The sequence below is a fragment of the Carcharhinus amblyrhynchos genome, chromosome 2 (genome assembly GCF_965287045.1).
Source record: "Carcharhinus amblyrhynchos chromosome 2, sCarAmb.v2.hapA, whole genome shotgun sequence".
Taxonomy (NCBI): domain Eukaryota; kingdom Metazoa; phylum Chordata; class Chondrichthyes; order Carcharhiniformes; family Carcharhinidae; genus Carcharhinus; species Carcharhinus amblyrhynchos.
This window is the reverse complement of record NC_137325.1, coordinates 36,856,652-36,882,828: the sequence shown is the minus strand read 5'-3', so window position 1 is coordinate 36,882,828 and position 26,177 is coordinate 36,856,652. Positions and strand designations below refer to the sequence as shown.

The window sequence follows — 26,177 nt, the reverse complement described above, 5'->3', positions numbered from 1 at the left end:
TACTTTTGAAGTATTGTCACTATTAGAACATAGGAAACATAGCAGCCAACTTGCACACAGCAGTGTGCCCAAAAATAGCAACGTGACAATACTAATAATCTTAGTGATGCAAATTAAGGGATAAATACTGGCTAGGATGCTATTGATAATTTCTCTGCTTTTCTTGAAAACAGTCTTTGGGATCTTTTACTTCTAGCCAAGAGCCAATGATGTAGTACTCCTTCAGTACTACACTGAAGTGTTAGCTTTGATTTTTATGCTCAAGCTCTGGAGTGGGCCTTGAACAAACAGCCTTCTTACTCAAGTTCAGAGTGAACCACTAAGCCACAGCTGACATAAATATTAAAATAAAATTGCCGTTCCAATGTCTAATTAACTCTTACCTTACTGTTGCTATATAAGCTATATTTTATCAAAGCTAGGTTTGATACCTGTACTGGATTTATATGCCAAAGCAATAGAATTAGCTAAACAAGATAAAATACATCATACGGTTCTTTTATTTCAGATTTCCAGCATCTTCAATACTTTTCTATATATTTTGTTAATGAAAGTAGGATCACATTAGCAGCCTTTCCTTGGCCAATAAGAAGGTTAGCACTGCTGCTTCACAGCTCCAGGCACCTGGGTTTGAATCCCGGCTCGGGTCACTGTCTGTGTGGAGTTTGCACATTCTCCCCATGTCTGCCTGGGTTTCCTCCAGCTGCTCCAGTTTCCTCCCACAGTCCAAAGATATATGGGCTAGGTTGATTGGCCATTGGTGTCCCGGGATGCATAGGTTAGAGGGATTAGTGGATAAATATGTAGGGATATGGGGATAGGGCCTGGGTGAGATTGTGGTTGGTGCAGATTCTATGGGCCGAAATGGCCTCTTTCTGCACTGTAGGATTCTATGATTCTAAGAAATAACAATTAGTATTCTAACCACATGTGCTTTGAGGTATTCTTATAGAAGAGAAGACACTATTTAATATTTTTCAAAGATGTCAAAAGTTCCAGAACTTTACAACTTTGAAAGATTTTATATACTTATATAAATTTTGTTCACTGGATTAGTAGCTGGAACACAGCTTCCTCATTAATGCTTATTAGATTGGAGCTTTCTTATTCATCTTCACTGGATTTGTGGCTGGGCGTACTGTGCTTTTTTATCATTAGAACAGCATTCATGAATGGAACCTTGCTTCTTACTAAAAATGTGGTAAACAACCAAATTATTAAAAGTATCCAAGATCATATTTCAATGAATGACAAGGCATTGAGACAGCCTAAGCAATATGGCATTGATGTCCAAGCATCTTCACAATGCACATGTGTAAACTTGCTGCATGAGGGCTCATGTTTAAATATAGTTCCTATTAATTTGCATAGATCAAGTAGTTCTGATTTATAATTTAACCACCAATGGGAAAAGAGCTATATTGGGGGATTCTTTGATGGTGGCCTGATTTGCTTAAAAACTTGATTATTTAAAAATTAAATTTGCAAAGGCAAAGTCTCTGCTTAAGATGTAACAAATTTTAAAACATGAAAAATCATACTAGACAAACAAAACATTAACCTATGGCTGTTGGGAGGCCTTCAGATGGTCGAATAGCTCTGGATCAGTGCTACAAGACCTTGCGAAAGACCTAAGGCACTTGGGCAAAATTCAATACACTTATACGTTCTGCTTTCTAGGATATACCTTCTAACTAGCTTAGATTCAATTTCATTTTATATTAACATGTCAATCCAAAACTTGACAGATTACCTCAGCCAATTGTGATGCGCTACTTGACAATGATATTTCATTTGTCCATTCAAATACCGGATTTCTTCCCTCTGGCAAGACTCATTTCCTTATTGCTATGTAGCTAAGGATGCCTCAATACTAATACCATTCCCATACTGCCAAAACAATCTGATAGTGTCCTTTCTGGGCCCAGAAAATACATTTTCTATGTCATGGAAATAGATGCCTTATTATTTGGACACTACTTCAACTACTTTCCCGGGACTCAAAATTATATTGTATATTTTGCTGACCAATGGATTTAGCTATTGAACTTCTATCATCTCTGCAGTGCTCGCATTTTGACTGAGGCAAACAAATATTAGAAATACACTTGATATGTTAAAATACATTATCTATATACTTGTGTATTAAATACTTAACACTAAAAAACATCTTTATTTTAATTCTTGTTATCGCATCCACACAAGCAAACTGTTAACATTATCTTGTTACCTTTCCCTCCAAGCTATTGCTAAAAACCTGCCTGTGGCTCTGCTAGCCAATTCATAACCCCCTTCCACAAGAGCAAACACAACGTATTCTAACAATGAGTCTCAAAATTTAGCCGACTTAAAATTAGAAATGAATCAATGGGCTTCATTGACCAGTTTTGACATTCTGTGAGCACTTGATGTGAAGAAGTAGTTTTCAATTTTTTTTTAAATCACTTGTGTAGCACCAAGCAGTTGGACGTTTCTTTTCCACATCATACCAATTTAAACACCTTTTGAATAGTCAAAGAATTTTTCCGATGTGTAGAAACAATAAACCAGTTACAGCTGTAGATGTCATCATATTGTGAAGAGTCTTCAGTTGTCATCTTCTGACCACAGTAAGAAAAAGCACCCATCAAAATGATTTTTAAACCAGGACTATTTGCATAAAACTCTCAAATCTGAAATCACAAGGGAGAAAAAAAATTAAGTTGCGCCATCTGATCATCAATAAATTGATTGGATTTTTAAAAAATATGGAGTATGGGAATTGTTGGCAAGGTCAGCGTTTATTGTCTGTCCCTAACTGTTCTTTAGATAGGTGGCGAGCTGCCTTCTTGAACTGCTGCAGTCCACATGCGCAGTGCTGTCAGGTAGGCATGAAGGCAATTTATTTCAAATTCATGACATTTTGCGATTTGGAGGGGAGCTTGGAAATGGTGTTGCTCGTGTCCACTCCTTGTACCTTTATGCTGTAGAGGTCATAGTTTAGAATGTGCCAGTGGTGGAGGGGGAAGTGAATGTCTTAAGGTGGTGAATGGGATGCCTATCAAACAAGGTGCTTGTTATGGAAAGTGTCAAGTTTCTTGAGTGTTGTTGGAGCCACATTTATCCAGATAAGTACAGCATCACATTCTTGGCTTGTGCCTTGCAGATCATAGAATCCCTACAGTGTAGAAAAGACCATTTAGCCCATCGGTCTCCCATCCTATCCTTCTAACTTCACACATTTACCATGGCTAATCCTTAAAGGGAATTGGTCAAATAAATTTCTGCATGCATCTATTTGCTTTGTGTATTCTTACAGTGTACTTCACATATTTTAAAGACTATTATAAAAAGGGAAGGGGGTAAGAATTTTAAATAATTAGAATTATATTTAATATGTTCACTTGATCTAAGTTGAGGAATTTGGTTATTATCTTGGAGTATATAATTAAAGAAGAATGTGTTAACATTTTGTCTAATAATTATTAAAATCGGAAATACTTGTCTTTAAGGTTTCAATTGCATTCCACTGATTGATGGCATACCAAAGGGCAATTCAGCATGGCCAACACACCCAACCTGCACATTTTTGGACTGTGTAAAGATTTGAGAGTCAGGAGGTGAATTACTCATACAGAACACTCAGGGCCAGATTCTTCACCTCACCTGCAGCTGGGATTCTCCAGTCCTGCTGCAGTGAACTGAGATTTGGCTGAGCACCAGATTCTCTGTTATTGCTGGCAGTGAAGGCTGGGCACAAAAAACCAGAGAACTCCCCCCCCAGTCTCAGATCTGCTCTTGTAGCAATGATGTTCATACAACCATGGTCTGTGGTAACCTCCAGGAACACAGTGTAGGGGATTTAGTATTCAAAGACATGACCACCACCAAACGGAAGTGGTTAGATTCTCTAATATTAGAGATGGTCATTATCCAGCACTTAATATTTATATTATCCATCAGGGTGGCACAGTGGCTAGCACTGCTGCCTCACAGCACCAGTGATCCAGGTTCAATTCTGGCTTTGGGTCGCTGTCGGTGTGGAGTTTGCACACTCTCCCTGTGTCTGCATGGGTTTCCTCCAGGTGCTCCGATTTCCTCCCACAGTCCAAAGATGTATGGGTTAGGTTGATTAGCCATGCTAAATTGACCCTAGTGTCGGGGGATTCGCAGAGTAACTGAAGGTTGCATGAATAGGGCATGGGTGGGATGTGGTCAGTACAGACTCGATGGGCTGAATGGCCTTCTGTACTGTAAGGATTCTGTGGTCTATTCTATTCTATGATCGACTCAAGCCTGAATGTTGCCCAGGTCTTGATGCATGCAAGATAATGTAAATTTCCTTTTTTTGGATTCTTACCAAGTAAGCAAATCTTTATCTCGCATTCTTATCTAAAAGTGCACTTAGCTTTCTAACAGGTTTGGTTATTATTCGGTTACGACTGAGATATTTAACTGGGCAACTCATGTGATCATATCTAGTAATGTTAACAAACTCTTTCTGCACCCTTCCAAGAATGTTGGATGTGTTCCAAAATCTGTATGCACTGCAGAATTTTGAATTGAGAAGAAACCAAATGCAAATATTAACGTAATTAACAATCGGAGGTTAAAACCAGTTTTTATTGAAACATCTATTGTTGTTCCAAGTTTTCACAAAAAAATTTTTAAAAATGCTAAACATTGCTTACCATGGGCTAGTGTGTTCGAAATACATGTACAATGAATAGAATAGCTAATAAAGCCAGTACAACCAGTGGAACATAATAGATACCTTAAAAAAACGGAAACATTTTTAGATTAATAATTATTACAAAAAATGTGAAAACATTTTCCTGTAATTATCTTGATGAAAATACATACTCCAAGGTGACTGTAGACAGAGTTCCTCAAATTAGATCCACTTTTAATGAGATAAATATATAAAACATAGAGTTTTTAAAAACTCTATCGCCTTCCCATTACATAGTCTTTCACTTCAGAAATACTACGCAAAGTGCACTGTAAGGCTACACAAAGCAAATAGATACGTGCAGAAAATTATTTGACCAATTCCTTTTATGTTCCAACTGCATGAATACCACATACAACTACCAAGGTACAATCATATCTAAATATATGAAGGCATACCATTTACTGGATTAGAAAATGAAAATCTGAGGTATAACCTAAAACGATGCTCTGATAAATGGATTCCAAGCCAGATGGTGAAGTGTGAGACTAGACCCAAACCCCTGTCTCGATGTTGGTTTATTTACAGAATGCAGCATTACACATCTCTGCCTCCTCCTGACTGACAACCAATGTCCCAGAAGTCTTTGAAACTGTTTTGAGTAATCTCTCTTTTATACTCTATAAAAGTAAATAAACTCATTAACTAAATTGACAGCCCTTCAAGGGGTAACAAAAGACAAAACTTTAAGGTAAACATTAAATAAAATTAGAAGACTGTTGTTTCTGTGGCTAATGATGCACTCCAGCCCCCATTGTCCTCCATCGAAGGACTGGAGCTTTCTAGTGGATACCACATGCCCTCTCTCCAATGCCACCAAGCCACAAATTGAAGCAGACAGTCAGGCTACATAATATCACTCTTTTTTATACTTTTTATTCAACAATCAGTAAATTAAACAAAGCTGGAGGGTGGTGGTGGTGACAGCCCTTAGTGCGGCATGGTAACTAGAATAGATCAAAAGGAAACTTAACTAATTTCAAATTAAACTATAATTTCCTGGCGTGATGATGCATCCCAGTTCCCACAATGCTCACAGTCATAGAAAATCTGAAGTGAGCCAGTGAGCACTGCATGCTTCTTCTCCAGCTGACCGTGAAATGGAACCATGCTAGAGGGGCAGATAGCCAGGATAGACAACCCCATTCTTTTAATGCTCTTCTCTTTCGTATGTGCTCAAAGTCAATCAATAGTCTTCACCTGCATATCTTTGAGAACACCATTCACAATTTCTATTTCAGTTTTTTTTAATATAGAATACACTTAATAAGAATTGTATGGAAACAAAAACAGCTACTTGAGGCTTCCTTTTGGTGCAATGATGGATTTGCAGAAGCTAATTTTGAGTACTTCTTGTGGGTATATTATCATAATTTGTAAAGTGACAAGCACTATAGGATTATCTTAACCTTCAAAACATGCAAGCTAGAAGCAACTAAAGCATTTAATTCTTTAAAACAGAAGCTAAACTTTCATTTAACTATTGAAGAAACTAAGAGTTACATGCTAGATACGTTTATTTACATCGTCATGAAAAGATGATTGACAACATTTCACCATGTTTTTCCACTACCACTTCAAAGTTAGCAACTGATTGATGCTGAATGAAAATGGGAGTAAAATGCATACAGCACTAGAAGACTTTTCCATAATATTGCTCAAAGTGAGACAGGGCAGCACAGGTGACACAGTAGTTAGCACTGCTGCCTCAGAGTACCAGGGACCTGGGTCTGATTCCCAGCCTGTGTCACTGAGTGTGTGGAATTTACACATTCTCCCTGTGTCTACGTGGGTTTCCTCCGGTGCTCCAGTTACCTCCCACAGTCCAAAGGTATATGGGTTAGGTGGATTGGCCATAGTGTCAGGGAGATTAGCTAGGGTAAATAAGTAGGATTATGAGGACAGGGCCTTAGTGGGATTGTTGTCGGTGCAGGACTGATGGGCCGGATGGCCTCCTTCTGCACTGTAGGGATTCCATGAGTATTTATGTTGTTACAAATGTGAAGGTTCAGGTAACCTAAAGAAAAAAAATGGAGAAATATTTACATGTTAAAGAAAAAGCAGAAAATATGACCTCGTAAAAGTTGTACAATTATCTTGCAGAAATTTTCCACAAATTGTTGAAATATTAAATAGAAAACAAGCCTAAGATAGAGTTTGTTCATACAAGATTGAAGGTCAGAGATGACAAGGTGTAAAAGTAACAGTATTGTTGTGGTGGGAGATTTTAACTTCCCCTATATCGACTGGGACTCACTTAGTGCTTAGGGGCATGCATGGGGCAGAGTTTGTAAGCATCCAGGAGGGCTTTTTGACACAGTATGTAGATAGTCCAACCAGAGAAGGGGCTGTACTGTACATGGTATTGGGGAATGAGCCTGGCCAGGCGGTTGATGTTTCAGTACGGGAGCAGTTCGGGAATAGTGACCATAATTCAATAAGCTTTAAGGTACCGATGGATAAAAAAAAGTGTAGTTCTCAAGTTAAGGTGCTAAACTGGGGAAGGCTAATTAGTTGGTGGTCATCTTCCAAGATTCTATAGACTCTGGAATAATTGGAGGGTAGCTAAAGTAATTCTATTATTTAAAAAGTGAGGTAGAATGAAAACAATGAATTTTAGACCAATAAGTCTGACATCAGTAATGGGAAAAATTCTAGAAGCTATTATCAAAGGTTTTAAAGCTGGGCACTTCGTAAAAAGTGGTAAAATTGAACAGTCAGCATGGATTAACAAAAGGAAAAGCATGCTTCACAAATCTACTGCAATTCTTCAAGGATCTAACTATTAGAGTTGATGAGAGAGAGCCAGTGGATGTGGTTTATTTGAACTTTTGACAAAGTCCCAAATATGAGATTATCGTGTAAAATTAAAGTGCATGGGATTGGGGGTAGTGTATTGAAATGTAAACTGGTTGGCAGACAGGAAACAAAGGGTAGGAATAAAAGGGTCATTTTCCGAATGGCAGGCAGTGACTAGTGGGCCATCGCAGATATCAGTGCTAGGACTCCAGCTATTCACAATATAAATGATTTAGATGAGGGAACTAAATGTAATATCTCCAATTTTGCAGATGACACAAAACTTGATGGGAGAGTAGGCTGTAAGGATACAGAGATGCTTCAATGTAATTTGGACAAGTTGAGTGAGTGGACAAATGTATGGCAGGTGCAGTATAATTTGGATAAATGCAGAAATATACACTTTGGTAGTAACAATAGGAACACAGATTATCTGAATGGCTACAAATTAAGAGAGGGGAATGTGCAACAAGACCTGGGTATCCTTGTACACCAGTTGCTGAAGGCAAGCATGCAGGTGCAGGTGGTAAAGAAGGCAAATGGAATTTTGTCCTTCATTGCTAGAGGGATGGAATTTAAAAACAATGAGGTTATGTTGCAGCTGTATAAAGTGCTGGTGAGGCTACACCTAGAGTACAGTGTACAGTTTTGATCTCCTTACTTGAGAAAGGATATACTAGCACTGGAGGGGGTGCAGAGGAGATTCACTAGGTTGATTCTGGAGTTGACAGGGTTGGCTTATGAAGACAGACTGATTGAACTGGGGCTATACTCAGTAGAATTCAGAAGAATGAGGGAGATCTTATAGAAATATATAATTACGAAGGGAATAGATAAGATAGAAGCAGGGAAGTTATTTCCACTGGCAGGTGAAACTAGAACTAGGGGACATGGCCTCAAAATAAGGTGGAGCAGATTTAGGACTGAGTTGAGGAGGAACTTCTTCACACAAAGGTTGTGAATCTGTGGAATTCCCTGCCCAGTGAAGCAGTTGAGCTACTTCATTGAATGTTTTTAAGGCAAGGATAGATGCATTTTTGAACAGTAAAGGAATTAAGGGTTATGGTGAACAGGCAGGTAAATGGAGCTGAGTCAATGAAAAAATTAGCCATGACCTTACTGGATGCCGGAGCAGGCTCAAGGGGCCAGATAGAACATAGAACATAGAACATTACAGCGCAGAACAGGCCCTTTGGCCCACGATGTTGCGCCGACCAATTAAAAAAGCAATGACCCTCTAACCTAAACCAATCGCTTTCCAACCATAAACCCATCCACGGATCTCTTAAACGCCCCCAAACTAGGTGCATTTACAACTGCAGCAGGCAGGGCATTCCAATCCCTCACCACCCTCTGGGTAAAGAACTTACCTCTGACATCCGTCCTATAACTACCACCCCTTAATTTAAAGCTATGCCCCCTCGTGCTAGCTTTCTCCATCCGAGGAAAAAGGCTATCACTGTCCACCCTATCTAATCCTCTAATCATCTTATATGTTTCAATAAGGTCCCCTCTTAGCCGCCTTCTTTCTAACGAAAACAACCTCAAATCCCTCAGTCTCTCCTCATAGGACCTCCCCTCCATACCAGGCAACATCCTGGTAAACCTCCTCTGCACCCTCTCCAATGCCTCCATATCCTTCCTATAATGTGGGGACCAGAACTGCACACAGTACTCCAAGTGCGGCCGCACCAGAGTTTTGTACAGTTGCAACATGACGCTGCGGCTCCTAAATTCAATCCCCCTACCGATAAACGCCAAGACACCGTATGCCTTCCTAACAACCTTATCTACTTGATTCCCAACTTTCAGGGATCTATGTACACATACACCTAGATCCCTCTGTTCATCAACACTATTCAGAGTCCTACCGTTAGCCCTATACTCTACACATCTGTTATTCCTGCCAAAGTGAATTACCTCACACTTTTCCGCATTAAACTCCATCCGCCACCTCTCGGCCCAGCTCTGCAACTTGTCTAAGTCTCTCTGTAAACTATGACACCCCTCCTCACTATCTACCACACCTCCGACTTTGGTGTCATCAGCAAATTTACTGATCCACCCAACTATACCCTCATCCAGATCATTTATGAAAATTACAAACAGCAGTGGCCCCAAAACAGATCCCTGAGGCACACCACTTGTAACTGAACTCCATGATGAATACTTACCATCGACCACCACCCTCTGTCTTCTATCTGCTAGCCAATTCCTGATCCAATTAACTAAATCACCCTCAATCCCATACATCTGCATTTTCTGCAGATGCCTTCCATGGTGAACCTTATCAAACGCCTTACTAAAGTCCATATATACCACGTCAACTGCCTTACCCCCATCCACCTCTTTGGTCACTTTCTCAAAAAACTCAATCAGGTTTGTAAGGCACGACCTACCCTCCACAAAACCATGCTGACTATCTCCAATCAATTCATTACTCTCTAAATAACTATAAATCCTATCCCTAATAATTTTTTCTAAAACTTTGCCCACAACAGAAGTAAGACTCACCGGTCTATAATTCCTGGGAAAGTCTCTGTTCCCGTTCTTAAACAATGGGACAACATTCGCTATCCTCCAATCTTCCGGCACTGTACCTGTGACCAACGACGACCTGAAGATCAGAGCCAGAGGCTCTGCAATCGCCTCTCTTGCCTCCCAGAGAATCCTAGGGTAAATCCCGTCTGGCCCAGGGGACTTATCTATTTTCAAACCCTCAAGAATATCTAGCACATCCTCCTTATCAACTGCAATACTATCCAGTTTACAACCCTGTAACCCAGTGTTCTTCACAGCTACATTTATGTCCCCCTGCGTGAATACCGAAGAAAAATATTGGTTCAATGCCTCTCCAATCTCTTCCGGTTCCACACATAACTTCCCACTGCTGTCTCTAACTGGCCCTAACCTTGCCCTAACCAATCTTCAGTTCTTAACATATCTATAGAACGCCTTAGGATTCTCCTTAATCCTATCAGCCAAAGTCTTCTCATGTCCTCTTTTAGCCCTTCTTAACTCACTCTTTAACTCCCTCCTAGCCAATCTAAAGCTTTCCAGTGCACTACCTGAGCCCTCAAGTCTCATCCTGACATAAGCCTCCTTTTTCCTTTTAACCAGCGAACCAACTTTTTTAGTGCACCACAGTTCCCTAGCTCGACCATTTCCTCCTTGCCTGACAGGGACATACATATCAAGGACTCGCAGTAGCTGCTCCTTGAAAAAACTCCACATTTCGGACGTTCCCAGACCCTGTAGTCTCCTAGTCCAACCTATGCTTCCTAATTCTCTCCTGCAGGCCTACTCCTGCTCTTAGTTCTTACGTCAACCTTCATAACGAGGATTAGAGTACAGGGGCAGAGATGTTTTGCTGCATTTATACAGGGCCTTGGTGAGTCCATATCTGGAACAGTGTGTGCAATTTTGGTTTGCTTATCTGAGGAAGGATATTTGTGCTGTAGAGGGAATGAAGAGAAGGTTTACTGGACTGATTCCTGGGATGGTGGGACTGATATATGAGGAAAGATTGTCAGTTAGGATTACATTCACTGGAGTTGAGAAGAATGAAGGTGGATCTCTTAGAAATCTATAAAATTCTAATAGGACTAAACAGGGTACATGCAGAAAGGAGGTACCTGATGGTGGGAATGTCCAGAACCAGGAGTCATAGTCTAAAGATACAAGGTAAACCTTTTGGGACTGAGATTAAGCAAAATTTCTTCACCCAAAGAGTGGTGAACCTGTGGAATTTGTAACCAAAGAAAGCAGTTGAGGCTAAAACATTGCACATTTTCAAGCGTTAGATATAGCTCTTGGGCAGAGGGGGATCAAAGGATATGAGGGAAGACAAGATCAAGCTACAGAGTTGAATGATCAGCCATGAACATAAACGAATGGTGGAACAAGCCTGAAGGGCCAAATAGCCTACTCCTGTTCCTATTTTCTATGATTCTATGTTTCAAAAACATTTTATTGTTGTCTCAAATGCTGAAGAAAGTATACCTTAGGTAATTTTGTCCATTCTTCTTTACAACTAGTACTGAAATTGAAGTGCAGAGGGATACGTATAACTATCTTAGCTATTAAACCATAGTTACGGGTTTCATCACAGATTTCAATGCTGGAAGCATTGGCAACTTAAACAGAAAGAAAAGTATTAATATTCCAATACTTATCAACAGCTTTGAATAGATATTACTTACCTCAGTTTTATTTTAAGAACATAAGAAATAGGAGCAGGAGTAAGCCATCTAGCCTTTCAAGCCTGCCCCGCCATTCAACAAGATCATGGCTGATCTGAAGTGGATCAGCTCCACTTTCCCGCTTTCTCCCCATGACCCTTAATTTCCTTGTCTATCAGAAACCTATCTACCTGTGACTTAAATATATTCAGCGAGGTAGTCTTCAATGGGCAGGGAATTCCAGAGACTCACCACCCTTTGAGTGAAGAAGTTCCTCCTCAACTCCAATCTAAACTGCACCCCCCTTATTTTGAGGCTGTGCCCTCTAGTTCTGCTATCCTTTCTAAGCGGGAAGAATCTCTCCACCTCTACCCTATCTATCCCCTTCATTTTCTTATATGTCTCTGTAAGATCCCCCCTCAGCCTTCTAAACTCCAATGAGTACAGACCCAGTCTATTCAATCACTCATTTTAAAGAGGCACAAGTGCACTTTACTCAATTAAAATTATTTAACCAACCATCATGGGTCAAATAACCATGAGGGAGACACAGTGGAAACAGAATAGAACAAAGGACCTTGTACATATACAATCTTTCACAAATGCGGGACATTCTAAAGCACTTGGACTGCACTTCAAAGTAATACTTAATTAGCTGTTCTATTGTCAGATGTGGGGTCAAAAATTTCCAAATCTGGAGTACAGTTTCTGGGATTGAAGTATTTCTTAGGCTGTGGTGAAATCAAATTTCCCTCTGATTGAGATGAAGCTGCTATAGACATGGGGACAATCCACATAATTCATAGGCCTAACAGAAAAACTCTACTCGAGACTACAGAGGCATTTTGAAGATATGAAAGAAAGATTTGTTAGGGCAGCACAGTGGTTAGCACTGCTGTCTCACAGCTCCAGGGATCTGGGTTCAATTCCCATCTTGGGTCACTGCCTGTGTGGAGTTTGCATGTTCTCCCCATGTTGGCATAGGTTTCCTCTGGGTGCTCAGGTTTCCTCCCACAGTCCAAAATTGACCAAGCTAAATTGCCCCTAGTGTCTTGTGATATGTAGGTTAGAGGGATTAGCAGGATAAATTTGAGGGATAGGGCCTTGGGTGGGATTATTGTCGGTATGGACTGAATGGCCTCCTTCTGCACGGTAGGGTTTCTATGGTTTCAACGAACACAAACAGAAATAATAGAAATTACAGTGTAGAGGAAGACAACTTGGAATCTGTGCTGACAAGTCTTCAACAGGATTAATACACTCTAATACAATTTCAGCTTCCCTTTCATTTTTTTATTCATTTGTGGGACATGGGCACAGCATGGCTGGCCAGCATTTATTGCCTGTCCTTGGTCATCCTTGAAAAGATGGTGGTGAGCTGCTGTCTTGAAATGCTGCAGTCCACATATTCTTTCTTTACACAAGTCCTTTTTAAATAATGATTTAGCATTTGACTCAATAGCCATCGTGGAAAATATTTGTTTTCTTAGCTGTTGGTGGCATTTTGCTATGCACAAATCTGCTATTTATACAACAAATTATTTCCTTCATATCATTCCATCTAATACATGACTATTTCTTACTCCAGTGCTACCAATACTTTGTACACCTTGTTTCCCTTTTCTAATATTGCATCGTGCCGTCCAACCTCTGGCAAAATTAGTTTAAATTTACCCATACTAGAAGTTTCCTATGAGAGAATTGGACACAGCTCTTTTGAGGTGCAATCCATTTGGACAATATGGATCCCACTTTCCTCAAAGCAGCCCAGGTTTCCCAAGAATCTAAAGCCTTCCTTCCTGCACCATTGCTCCAGCATGCGTGTATCTGTGCTATCCTCCCATTTTGGTACTCTCTAGCGCATAGCACTGCGAGCAATTAGAACATAGAACATTACAGCGCAGAACAGGCCCTTCGGCCTCCTACATTTCAAAAATAATTCATTTTAAGGATGTCCAAAACAAAAATATTCCCTTTCTACTGCAAACTCAGCATGATCCAATCGCATACCAAATTTCTGACCAACCATTTAGTGGCTTATAACATATCTACATTGTAAATGTCTTTACACATCAAAACATATATCACCAGTTGTAAAATACTTTGGTATGTCCAGTGGGTGTGACCAAAGATACATAAATTAGCTTATGCCTAACAGAACCCTTAATTGTTTATCTCAATATTCTGGACAGAAAGAAACTTCCCTCAATGAATAAAGCCACTTCTTTGTTTACTTCGCAATAAAACAAAACAAAAAGAACAAAAAACAAAAACAGCCCAGGAAACAGGCCCTTCGGCCCAACGAGCCTGTGCCGCCATCTTAACACCACCAGTCACCCCGTCCACCCATGACCCTTATCTAATGTTTTATGGCCATCCACATTGAGGGAAACTAAGTTAGGGACAATTTATTACTGCCAATCAGCCTAACAGCACATTTTTGGGGTGTGGGAGGAAATCAGAGCACCCGGAGAAAACCCACGCAAGCACGGGGAGAATGCGCAAACTCCCACAGACACCGGCCCAAATCCATGTGTCTGCACAGCAATCAGCGATAGTCACTGAGCTGTCGTCTTGCCCAGTATCTGGTCCAGTTTAAGCACACACTAACGACATGAAGCACTAGGCCAATCTCGAACAACCAAGAGCAGCCCAAGTACGACCCATCACATGTAAGCCCCTCGTTGGACACAAGGTGGACCGACTTAAAACCTGTGAATGAAAAAGAGAAAAAAAAAACATTATTATTGTACCATATCCATTTACCTTACCAGGGACGCCCCAATGCAAATGACCCTTATTTAAAACAATCGCCTATATCCACTCATCTCCAACCCACTCATGTGCCTGTCTAAGTTACTCTTAAACAACTCTAGCGTGTTTGCTTCCACCACCTTACTTGGCAGGGCATTCCATACCCCTACTACCCTCTGTGTGAAAAACCTCCCTCTAATATCTGTGTTATACCTCTCCCCCCTCACCTTAAGCCCATGGCCCTTGACCTGTGTGTCTGTATCATAGGAAATAGCTTACTTCTGTTTACTCTATCTATACCCTTCATAATCTTATATACCTCTATTAGATCCCCCCTCAGTCGCCGTCTTTCAAGGGAAAAGAGCCCCAATTTATTCAATCTTTCCTCATACCCCAGTCCTTCCATTCCAAGCACCATCCTGGTAAACCAACTCTGCACTCTCTCCAGAGTCTCCACATCCTTCCAGTAGTAAGGCGACCAGAACTGGACGCAGTACTCTAAATGCTGCCTAACCAACGTTCTGTACAACTGCAACATTAGACTCCAGCTCTTATATTCTATACCCCTTCCTATAAAGGCTAACATACCATAGGCTTTCTTCACCACACTCTCCACTTGCACTGCAACCTTCAAAGACTTGTGCACTTGCACCCCCAGGTATCGCTGCAATTCTGTACTCCTTACGGGCTTACCCTTTATCATATAACTTCCCCCTACATTATTCCGGCCAAAATGCATCACCTCACATTTATCCGGATTAAACTCCATTTGCCATGTATCTGCCCAATATACCAGCCTATCAATATCCCGCTGTATTGCCAGACACTGCTCCTCACTGCCCGCCAATCCAGCCATCTTGGTGTCATCAGCAAATTTGCTGATCACACCACCTACTCCCTTTTCCAAATCATTTATATACACTATGAAGAGAAGAGGTCCCAGTACTGAGCCCTGCGGCACACCACTAGTGACAGACCTCCAGCTAGAAAAGGACCCCTCCACTACTACTCTCTGACTCCTCTTTGCAAGCCAGTTCTCTACCCATCTAGATACCTGACCACATATCCCATGAGCTTTAATCTTCTGTACCAACCTACCATGAGGGACTTTGTCAAACGCCTTACTGAAATCCATATAGACGACATCAATGGCTCGTCCTTCGTCGACCGTTTTTGTCACCTCCTCAAAGAATTCTACCGGATTCATAAGGCAAGACTTCCCCTTTACAAAGCCATGCTGCGTATCCTTAATCAGATCGCAACGCTCTAAGTGCTCATACATCCTATCCCTAAGAATCCTCTCCATCAACTTGCCTACCACTGACGTTAAACTCACTGGCCTATAGTTACCCGGGTTATCCCTCCTATCCTTTTTAAACAATGGTACCACGTTCGCTATCCTCCAGTCCTCTGGGACCTCACCTGTGTCCAAAGAAGAGACAAAGATTTGCGTCAGAGGCCCAGAAATCTCATCTCTTGCCTTCCTAAGCAGCCTAGGATAAATGCCATCGGGCATCGGGTCTGCGCCGACGGCGGAGCGTCCTGCCTAGACCATTTTCCTCATAGACCCACATATTTACCCCACTGGTCACCCTGGCCTGCGCATCTTTGGACACTGGGGGACAATTTAGCATGGCCAATCCCCCTAACCTGGGTCTGTACTCGTTGGAGTTTAGAAGGATGAGGGGGGATCTTATAGAGACGTATAAGACAATGAAAGGGATGGATAGGGTAGAGGTAGAGAGATTCTTCCCGCTTAGAAAGGACAGCAGGACTAGAGAATGCAGCCTCAAGATAAGGGGGGGGGGGGCAGTTTAGATCAGAGTCGAGGAGGAACTTCTTCACTCAAAGTGTGGTGAATCTGTGGAATTCTCTGCCCGTTGAAGTGGTGGAGGCTACCTTGCTGAATATATTTAAGTCACGGGTAGATAGGTTTCTGATAGACAGGGGAGAAAGCCGGAAAGTGGAACTGATCCACTTCAGATCAGCCATGATCTTATTGAATGGCGGGGCAGGCTCAAAGGGCTAGATGGCCTACTCCTGCTCCTATTTCTTATGTTCTTATGTTCTTATGCCCCGGAGATTTATCGGTTTTAACGCTACCTAAAAGCCCTAACACTTCTTCCCTCGTAATCGATAGATCTTTCAATTGGTCTACCGCTCCCTCAATGACCGTACCAGACATCAATCCCCTCTCCTTCGTGAATACCGACGCAAAGTATTCATTCAGGATCTCCCCCATTCCCACAGCCTCTAAGCACAATTCCCCTCGTCTGTCCTTGAGAGGACCGATTTTTACCCCAGCCACCCTTTTGCTCCTAAGATAGGAGTAAAACGCCTTTGGATTCTCCTTAATCCTACCTGCCAAAGCCATCTCATGCCCCCTTTTTGCTCTCCTAACTCCCCTTTTGAGATCCCTCCTACTCTCTCCGTATTCCTCCAACACTCTCTCCGTTCCCAGCTGCTTAGATCTGACATATGCCTCTCGTTTCTTCCTAACCAGGTCTTCTATATCTCTAGTAATCCATGGCTCTCTAATCCTACCTTTCCCATCCTTCCTCCTAACCGGCACATGCCTTTCCTGCACCCATTGCAGTTTTCCCTTGAAAGATTCCCACATGCCTAACGTGGTCTTGCCTTCCAACAGCCTATCCCAGTCTGTATCCCTAAGCTCCTGCCTAATCCGGCTGTATCTAGCCTTTCCCCAATTTAGCACCCTCCCCTTAGGACAGCACTCATCTTTTTCCATTCGTATCCTAAAGTAGACAGAGTTGTGGTCACTGTTAGCCACATGTTCACCTACCGCAACCTCAACCACCTGACCCGGCTCATTGCCCAGAACTAAATCCAATATAGCCCCCTCTCTAGTCAGGCTATCTACATACTGCTGCAAGGACCCTTCCAATACACATCTTACGAATTCCTCCCTGTCCAAACCTCCAGCTCTAGGCACCTTCCAATCCATCCCAGGGAGATTAAAATCTCCCACTACAACAACCTGTTCTTCCTACACTTGTCCAAAATGTCTCTACATATACCCTCTTCCACTGCCCGCGCGCTGTCAGGCGGCCTATAGTACACTCCTAGCATAGTAATGGCCCCCTTCCTATTCCTCAACTCCACCCACAGAGAATCAATTCCCAACCCCTCCATGTTATCCTCCCTCCGCTCCGCTGTGATCTGCTCCCTAACTAAGAGCGCCACTCCCCCTCCTCTTTTTAACCCTCCCCTATCACACCTAAAACACTCTTAGAAAACCGTACAGTTAAGAATACATAGCTCCCAATGTAAATTGTGTATTGTTACCTTTTTAGTTGGTCCAATTAAAGTCTCCAGCTGCCTATATTTTTCTTGGCTTTGTATATTTGTATATACCAAGCAGTTCAACTATTTTTCTCCCAACTAATTCCTTCACCATCTTTTTAGCTTCTCTTCCAACTCTCCAAGGCAGAGTTCTCCAGCAGTTTACTACTTAAACTGAATCTGATTAAGCTTTCATAGACCTCATGCACAGAATTTATGTACAAAAATGCACTTTATATAAAGTACAGCGACAAATAAGGGTGAAAAGGAATAACAATGTTTAGAACCATAGAACGCCTACAGTGCAGAAGAGGTCATTCAGCCCAGTGAATCTGCACCAGCTCTCTAAAAGAGCATCCCACTCAGGCACTCCCTTCTTCTCCGCCCAGTCTCTGTAATCCTGTGCATTTACCACGGCTAATCCACCTTCCTGCACATTTTTGGACTGTGAGAGGAAACTAGAGTGCACAGAGGAAACCACACCGACATGGGGAGAATATGCAAACTCCACACAGTCACCCAAAGTCAAAACCGAACATGGATCCCTGGTCATGTTCCAGACTCTAATCAGTTCCTAGTAAAAGACAGCAGTCTGCTGCAAGGAGGCGTGGAGAGCCTCGAGGTTCACAAATACAGGAGCCACATGTCATAACTGAGCCATGTAGTTACTGAAAAATATATCTCACAGACAGCTCCATTTTAGATAACTCAACAGGGTCTGCAGCACTGCGAGCAAGAAGGGGAGAAATAAGAACATCACAAGGTATAAAACAGCTCAGGAGATACCGAGAGCTCACCGTAAGAATAGTGGGATAGAGCAAGAATAAAGCAGCTATTTCACCAGGAGTCAGTCTGTTGGTTCTAAGCCATATTGGAAAGAAAACGAGGTAACACCAGAGAAGACTGCAGATGATCGCCTGTAGATGTTTATCATTTACCTTAGCTAAACAAGGGAATAAACTGGGGAATTTTGTTTTTAAAGATTTCACTACTATTAATAGGGTGCAATAAGTACTGGTAGGTATTAGTAAGATTTATTAGTACTGGTAAGGTTTATTAATAATGTATTTGTATTGGCAATGGTTTACGAATTAATAAGTAGAGGAATGGCAGAGCTGTTCCAACTTCTGGAATGCATGTCCTGTGCTATGTAAAAACACCAGATACTTCCCGCATCCTGGATAACAATTTGTGCAGCTATTGTCATCCATTGCAATAGCTTGAGCTCTGTGTTTCAGTACTTACAGTAAAAAGTCTGACAACACCAGGTTTTAGTCCAACCGATTTATTTGATAATAGACTCACAAGCTTTCGGGTTAGTCCCTTCGTCAGGTGAATGGAGAGTTCTGGCCTCAGACAGAGCATATAAAGCACAGACAGTTTAGAGATTACTGATTAGAATGCGAATCCTTACACCTAACCTGCTGTTCAAGACCTGAAGTGGCTGACAATGTGAGTGGAAGGAGCACTGATCACAGGTTAAAGAGATGTGTATTGTCTCCAGACAGTACAGTAAGTGAGGTTTTGCAAACCCAGGCAAGTCACGGGGGTTACAGATAGTGCGACATGAACCCAAGATCCCTGTTGAGACCGTCCTCATGTGTGCGGAACTTGGCTATCAGTCTCTGTTCAGCGACTCTGCGCTGTCGTGTGTCGTGAAGGCCGCCTTGGAGAATGCTTACCCGAAGGTCAGAAGCTGAATGCCTGTGACCACTGAAGTGTTCGCCAACAGGAAGGGAACAGTCTTGCCTGGTGATTGTCGAGCGATGTTCATTCATCCGTTGTCGTAGCATCTGCATGGTCTCCCCAATGTACCATGCTTCGGGACATCCTTTCTTGCAACGTATCAGGTAGACAATGTTGGCCGAGTTGCAAGAGTATTTACCATGTACCCAGTGGATGGTATTCTCACGTGTGATGATGGTATCCATGTCGATGATCCGGCATATGCCGGCGTTGGAGTGGCGTAAACACAGTAAAAAGTCTGACAACGCCAGGTTTTAGTCCAACCGATTTATTTGATAATAGACTCACAAGCTTTCGGGTTAGTCCCTTCGTCAGGTGAATGGAGAGTTCTGGCCTCAGACAGAGCATATAAAGCACAGACAGTTTAGAGATCACTGATTAGAATGCGAATCCTTACACCTAACCTGCTGTTCAAGACCTGAAGTGGCTGACAATGTGAGTGGAAGGAGCACTGATCACAGGTCACAGAGATGTGTATTGTCTCCAGACAGTACAGTAAGTGAGGTTTTGCAAACCCAGGCAAAACAGCAGCACTGGCACAAAGGAAGATGGTTATGGTGATTGGAGGTCAAACATCTCAGGAAAACATGCACAAGTTCCTCAGGGGAGCGTCTGAGCCTAATCATCTACCGCTGTTTCTTCAATTACTTACTTTCCAGAGTAAAATCGCAAGTGGGGATGTGCGCAATGTTAATCACAATTCATGACTCCTCAGTTACCGAAGCAATCCATGTCCAAGTGCAGCAAGACCTGGATAATATCCAGTTGTTTTGGACTAACAAGTGACATTTGTGCCACATAAGTACCAGGCAATGACCATCTCCAACAACAGAGAATCTAATCATTGCTGCTTGACATTCAGTGGCCTTACCATCACTGAACTCCAATCAACATCCTGGGGTGGCTCCCATCGACCAGAAACTGAACTGGACTAACTATACAAATGCTGCGGCTGCATGAGCAGGTTAGAGGCTAGGAATCCTATAGCGAGTGACTCACTTCGTGACTCACCAAACCCTGCCCACCATATACAAGGCACAAGTCAGGATGTGATAGACTGGAGTTGGATAGACAGGGGTTGTTTGAAGGGGACACAACTGAGATATATAAAATTATGAAGGGCATAGATCGAGTAGATAGGAACAAACATTTCCCCCTTGGTGGAGGGATCAATGGCAAGGGGGCATTGATTTAAGGCAAGAACAAAGAAAAATATAGCAGAGCATGCCCTTTAGCCCTCCAAGCCTGTGCCAGTCATGATACTCTAACTAATTGACAAAAAACCCTTCTGCCCTTACTTTGTTGGTATCCCTTGATTCCCTCCCTATTCATGTCCCATCCAGATGCCTCCTAAATGTTGCTAACGTGTCCATCACCTCCTCTGGTGTTCCAGGCACCCAGCAAGCCACACATTTCCCTTAAACTTTCCCCCTCCCACCTTGAACCTGTGCCCCTTGTAACTGACACTGGGAAAAAGCCTCTGACTATCCATCCTGTCTATGCCTCTCATAATTTTGTAGGCCTCAGTTGGGTCTCCCCTCACCTCCTTAAGGGGCAGAAAATTCAAACGTGATGCAAGGAAAGGTTTTCATCCAGATGACAGTGTGAGTCTGATACTCATTGGCAGAGACCCTCATTACATTTAAATAGTATTTAAATATGCAATTGTGCTATCAGACTATGGACAAAGTGCTGAAAAATTGTATCAGTATAATTGGGTGGTTTGTCTTTGACTGATACAAACTTGATGAGCTGAAGGGCCTCTTTCCATGCTGTAGACCTCTATGATGGAATACTTTCTACTTGTCTGGATGAGTGTAACTCCAACTACACTCAGGACAAAGCAGTCCATTTGATTGTTGCCCCTTCCAAAAAAACAGTGACAGCATTTGCTCCATCTACAAAATGCACTGGAGGAACTAACCAAGGCTTCTTAGGCAGCACATTCCAAACCCACAAATGCTACCATCTGGATGGATAAGAAGCAAATATATGGGGAAACATCCCGTGGAAGTTTCCCTCCAAGGCACTCACTGTCCTGACCTGGAAATATGTAATTTCTTCACTGTCGCTGGATTAAAATCCTGAACCTCCCTTCCTTAGGGTACTGTGGGCATATGTACACAACCGGGACTGCAGTGATTCAAGAAGGTAACTCACCACCACCTTCTCAAATGCTGGCCTAGTCAGCAATGCCCACATCCCATAAATGAAAAAAAAGAAATGCTGGTATCATTGCCACGAATCCATGAGATGGAGAGCTTCATGAATGGTATGCCATGTAGATGTGACAACCCCAATAGCTTAAGAGAATGCAGGTGATGGGAGAATGGCTGACCACCAGACAGACATCAAGTAGAGACAGGCAAGTAGTGCAGGAGTCCCCTGCACTCTCCAACTAGTATTCAGTTTGGAATACCGATGAGAATGATGGTTCATCTGGGCAGTGTAGCCAGAGTCAACTCCATGGCACAATTGATGGTTTAACTTTACAGCAGAAGAGCAATATAGTGATAAGTCACCCAATGGTTAGGGGAATAGTTAGAAATTTCTGCAATAGCAGAAGTAAATCTGAGTCCCTGGTGCCAGAGTCAAGGATGTCATAGGTATCAAAACAATCATTGTACCTTGGGCATCTGCCAGCAATTCCCCCAACCCCACATAAACCCCAATGAATCCCTCCCCCTCCCCGTGAACTCCTGACAGTAGAGGATATAAGCCTTGTCTATAGCCGCAAGGAGAAAAGTTCCCCAACCTCCTCCATAAACAGCAAAACAAGGCTCTAATTGCCTATCCTCCAGCAGCAGGTCAAAATGCCAGTTTTCAGACCCCACCCAAACCGGGTGTGGCCAGGTCATGGCGTCTATCAGAATGTGATTGATTTTCTACCCTCTTCCTGCAAATTTCATGAAAATGGAAGCGCCTGACTATTTAAAATGCTCCTTTGCTTAAAATGTCCTTTGCCTTTTATTAATGCTTTGTTGGTTTGCTACAGTAAAATGTTTTATATAGAACAACAAGAACAAAAGGATGCCTCAAGAACCCAACAGGTGTGTTAGGAGAGAAACAGAGTTAACTTTGTGAGTTCATATGATCCTTTACAGAATGAAGAGGGACAGAAATGTTGGAGGTGGTGTGGCAGAATGGAAGGGCAGAGATAGGATGAGAAAATGAGAGATTGCCAAAGGGAGTAATAGGGGTGTCCTTAAGGACTGAAAATTGCCAAATGGTGGCAAAAGGTAAAATAGCAGATGAAAATAAGCAAAATACCACGGATGCTGGAATCTGCAACAAGAGAGGACTAGCAAGCCTGCTGAGTTTTTCTGGCCTCCTCTGTTCCTATTTCAAATTTCAGCAGCCACAGTATTTTGCTTATACAGTGAAATTCTGTCCACTGGTTTTCTATTCATTGGCATCAAGGAAATGCCTCTCTTTTAGTAAAGAGTTATTAATATCTTGGAAGTAATGTTAATAAGGTGAGGCTGTTGTCCTCCAGCTAGATGGTGAGATGAAGCATGCAGCCTGCTACAGACTCCTTGGCCCCTAAGATGACTCATCCAAGCCCAAGACCACTAGCATCCAGAAAGGGCAGCAGGTACCTGAAACCATCACCACCTGGACATTCACCTCCAAGCCATTCATGTGAAGTTGGAAATATATCACCATTGTTTCACTGTGGCAAAATTCTGCAATTCCCTTCCAAAAGCACTGTGGGTGTACCTATATCACATGGACTGCAGTGGTTCAAGAAGACTGCTCACCACTACCTTCTCAAGGGCTATTAATGCTGGCCTGGACAGCCACATCTGTATCACATGAATGAATTTTTAAAAAATAGACTTGAACTCTGTTTCTCTCCTCACAGACATTGCTAAAACGACTGAATCTTTCCAGCATTTTCTATTTTCATTTCAGATTTCTAGCATTCAGTATCTGGAGTTGAACTCATTCAATCACGTGATTCAGAGGGGAAGAGGCCTCTCCACTAAGCACAGATAGTGTAAGAAAATACCGGGAGGGTGGGGTGGGGGGGGGAGGATTTTGCACCAGAGTTCACCACGAGCGCAAACAGCAATGCGGACACATATCCCACAAGAACTGGAAAACAAGAATCTTACCACTGAGATCTTGTTGTAATTTTCCCCCATTCTCTGCCATTGATGTAACAAGGATCCTGCTAAGGAAGATTGGGAACCTCTTTTCCTTACATTTACATCTGATAAGTGGGCTTCCTCGCTGTGTCATGCCCCCAACATTTGGATTTCCCCCTCCCCTTGCCAACAACATTTTAAAAAATATGAACCAGGTGAAGGGAACCCACTGGGTGCATACAAGTAGGTATAGCCCTGGGGGGTGGTTTGATGGGAAAGAGCGACATGAGGTGGCACATTGGTTAGCACTGTTGCCTCACAGCAAGAAGTGTTACAACACCAGGTTAAAGTCCAACAGGTTTATTTGATAGCACAAGCCACTAGCTTTTGGAGCGCTGCCCGTTCATCAGGTGAGTGGGAGTTATGTTCACAAACAGAGCATATGAAGACACAAACTCAATTTACAAAATAATGGTTGGAATGCAAGTCTTTACAGGTAATCAAGTCTCAAGAGTACAGCCAATGTGAGTGGAGAGAGAGTTAAGCACAGGTTAAAGAGATGTGTATTGTCACAGCACCAGAGACCTAGATTCAATTGGGTAATTGTCTGTATTGAGTTTGCGCAGTCAAAAGATGTGCAGGTTAGGTGGATTGCTCGTGCTAAAGTGTCCCTTAGAATCAAGATTTGTAGGTTAGGGGATTAGCAGGGTTAAATGTGGGGTTACAACCATTGGGCCTTGGTTGGATGTTCTTTTGGAGAATGGTACAGACTCAATGGGCCAAATGGACTCCTTCTGCAATGTAGCGATTTTGTGAATCCTGGCATTGACCCTGCCCACCACAACCCCCCCCATCGAAGTAGTACTGGGATGCCTTCAGCTGGGGAGGTGTGTGTGTGTGTGTGTGTGTGTGTGTGTGTGTGTGTGTGTGTGTGTGTGTGTGTGTGTGTCCAGGGGTTGCTGAGGGGGTTGGGAGGCATGTGCCTCGGTGTCCCTGTGTGGGATCTTCTCTATTCCCTGGAGAGTTGATGTCAGTGGCTCTCCCAAGCCTGCCAGCGTGGGAATCCCCTTCACAGCTTTGTTACAAACTAGGAAGTGGAAAGCCAGCTACACTATGGGTTTCTCTCCTGGTCCTGAAAAATTTCACCTACCTTAACTAACAAAATAAAAACATACGGTTTCAAACTCAAAAAGCCAACAAGAATTTGTTTAATTGGCAGAAAACTAAATACTAGTTTATGATTCATCTTCCACAGCTCCTTCTCCCACCCTCACCCTTACAGACACCTCATCAAAAACTCCAATCAGAAGGATTTTATACTAGCAATGAAGCCAGCTTGCAGGTGCAGCAGGTGGTCAGGAAGGCGAATGGGATGCTGGCCTTCATAGCGAGGGGGATTGAATATAAAAGTAGGGAGGTCTTGCTGCGGCTGTATAGGGCATTGGTGAGGCCGCAGCTGGAGTACTGTGTGCAGTTTTGGGCGCCGTACTTACGCAAGGATATTTTGGCCTTGGAGGGAGTGCAGTGGAGGTTTACTAGGCTGATGCTGGAGTTGAGGGGGTTGAGCTATGAGGAGAGGCTGAATAAATTAGGCTTGTACTCGTTAGAGTTTAGAAGAATGAGGGGAGATCTCATTGAGACGTATAAGATGATGAATGGGATGGATAGGATAGAGGTGGAGAGACTCTTCCCGCTCAGAAAGGATAGTAGGACTAGGGGGCACAGCCTCAAGATAAAGGGGGGGCAGTTTAGAATGGAGTTGAGGAGGAACTTCTTCACTCAAAGGGTGGTGAATCTCTGGAATTCTCTGCCCGTTGAAGTGGTGGAGGCTACCTCGCTAAATATTTTTAAGACGTGGGTTGATGGGTTTTTGATGAGAGAGGGGATTAAGGGTTATGGGGAGAGGGCGGGAATGTGGAACTGAGCCACGACAGATCAGCCATGATCTTATTGAATGGCGGGGCAGGCTCGAAGGGCTAGATGGCCTACTCCTGCTCCTATTTCTTATGTTCTTTAAAATTAGTTAGTGATCGATATAAAAGACTAATAAACTAAATAAACACTAAACATGTAACTTCTTAGCCACACTAGAAAATTATGCAGAAAGTTACTTGCGAACTACCTGTCGATAGTTAGTGGCCTAAAAGTGTGATACAAAGCAAGAGAAAAAAATACAGAACAGCTAATATACAGAGAAAGACATTGTTTCCACTCATTTTTACCTCGTGATAGTAAAATGAATCAGTGGTCGAGGTTTAAGAACTGTAAAACCTTATTTAGGCTTTATAAGAAAGCAAGGACTCACCCTGTATACCCAGCCCATATACACTTATCCATACACCTTGTATATTGACAATCTTGTACACTTACCTCCGGCTAGGGGCAAGACCAACATGAACCACCTCTCCGCCTTTTGGCTAAGATCAAGTGTAGTATCGACACACTGTGCTTGGTTGAAGTCATTAGGTTACATTTCAGCTTCATTTGAAGCCATTTTTAAAAGCGGCATATCAGCCTTTTGGCTCAGTTGCAAATAAGATCAAGCCTTGGAGGAGGAGCTATGCCTACTCCAATCAGCTTGGATCATGTCGA

At 42.5% G+C, this 26,177-nt stretch overlaps 1 long non-coding RNA gene across 1 annotated transcript; it reads right to left on the bottom strand.

The window, feature by feature from the left end:
- Positions 1-318: 318 nt before the first annotated feature.
- Positions 319-26,095, bottom strand: LOC145353827 (uncharacterized). The gene is made up of 3 exons (XR_013888769.1): positions 25,956-26,095; positions 4,671-4,753; positions 319-2,672 (listed from the first exon to the last, which is right to left on the bottom strand). It is a non-coding gene; the product is annotated as an uncharacterized LOC145353827 (long non-coding RNA).
- Positions 26,096-26,177: the final 82 nt, after the last annotated feature.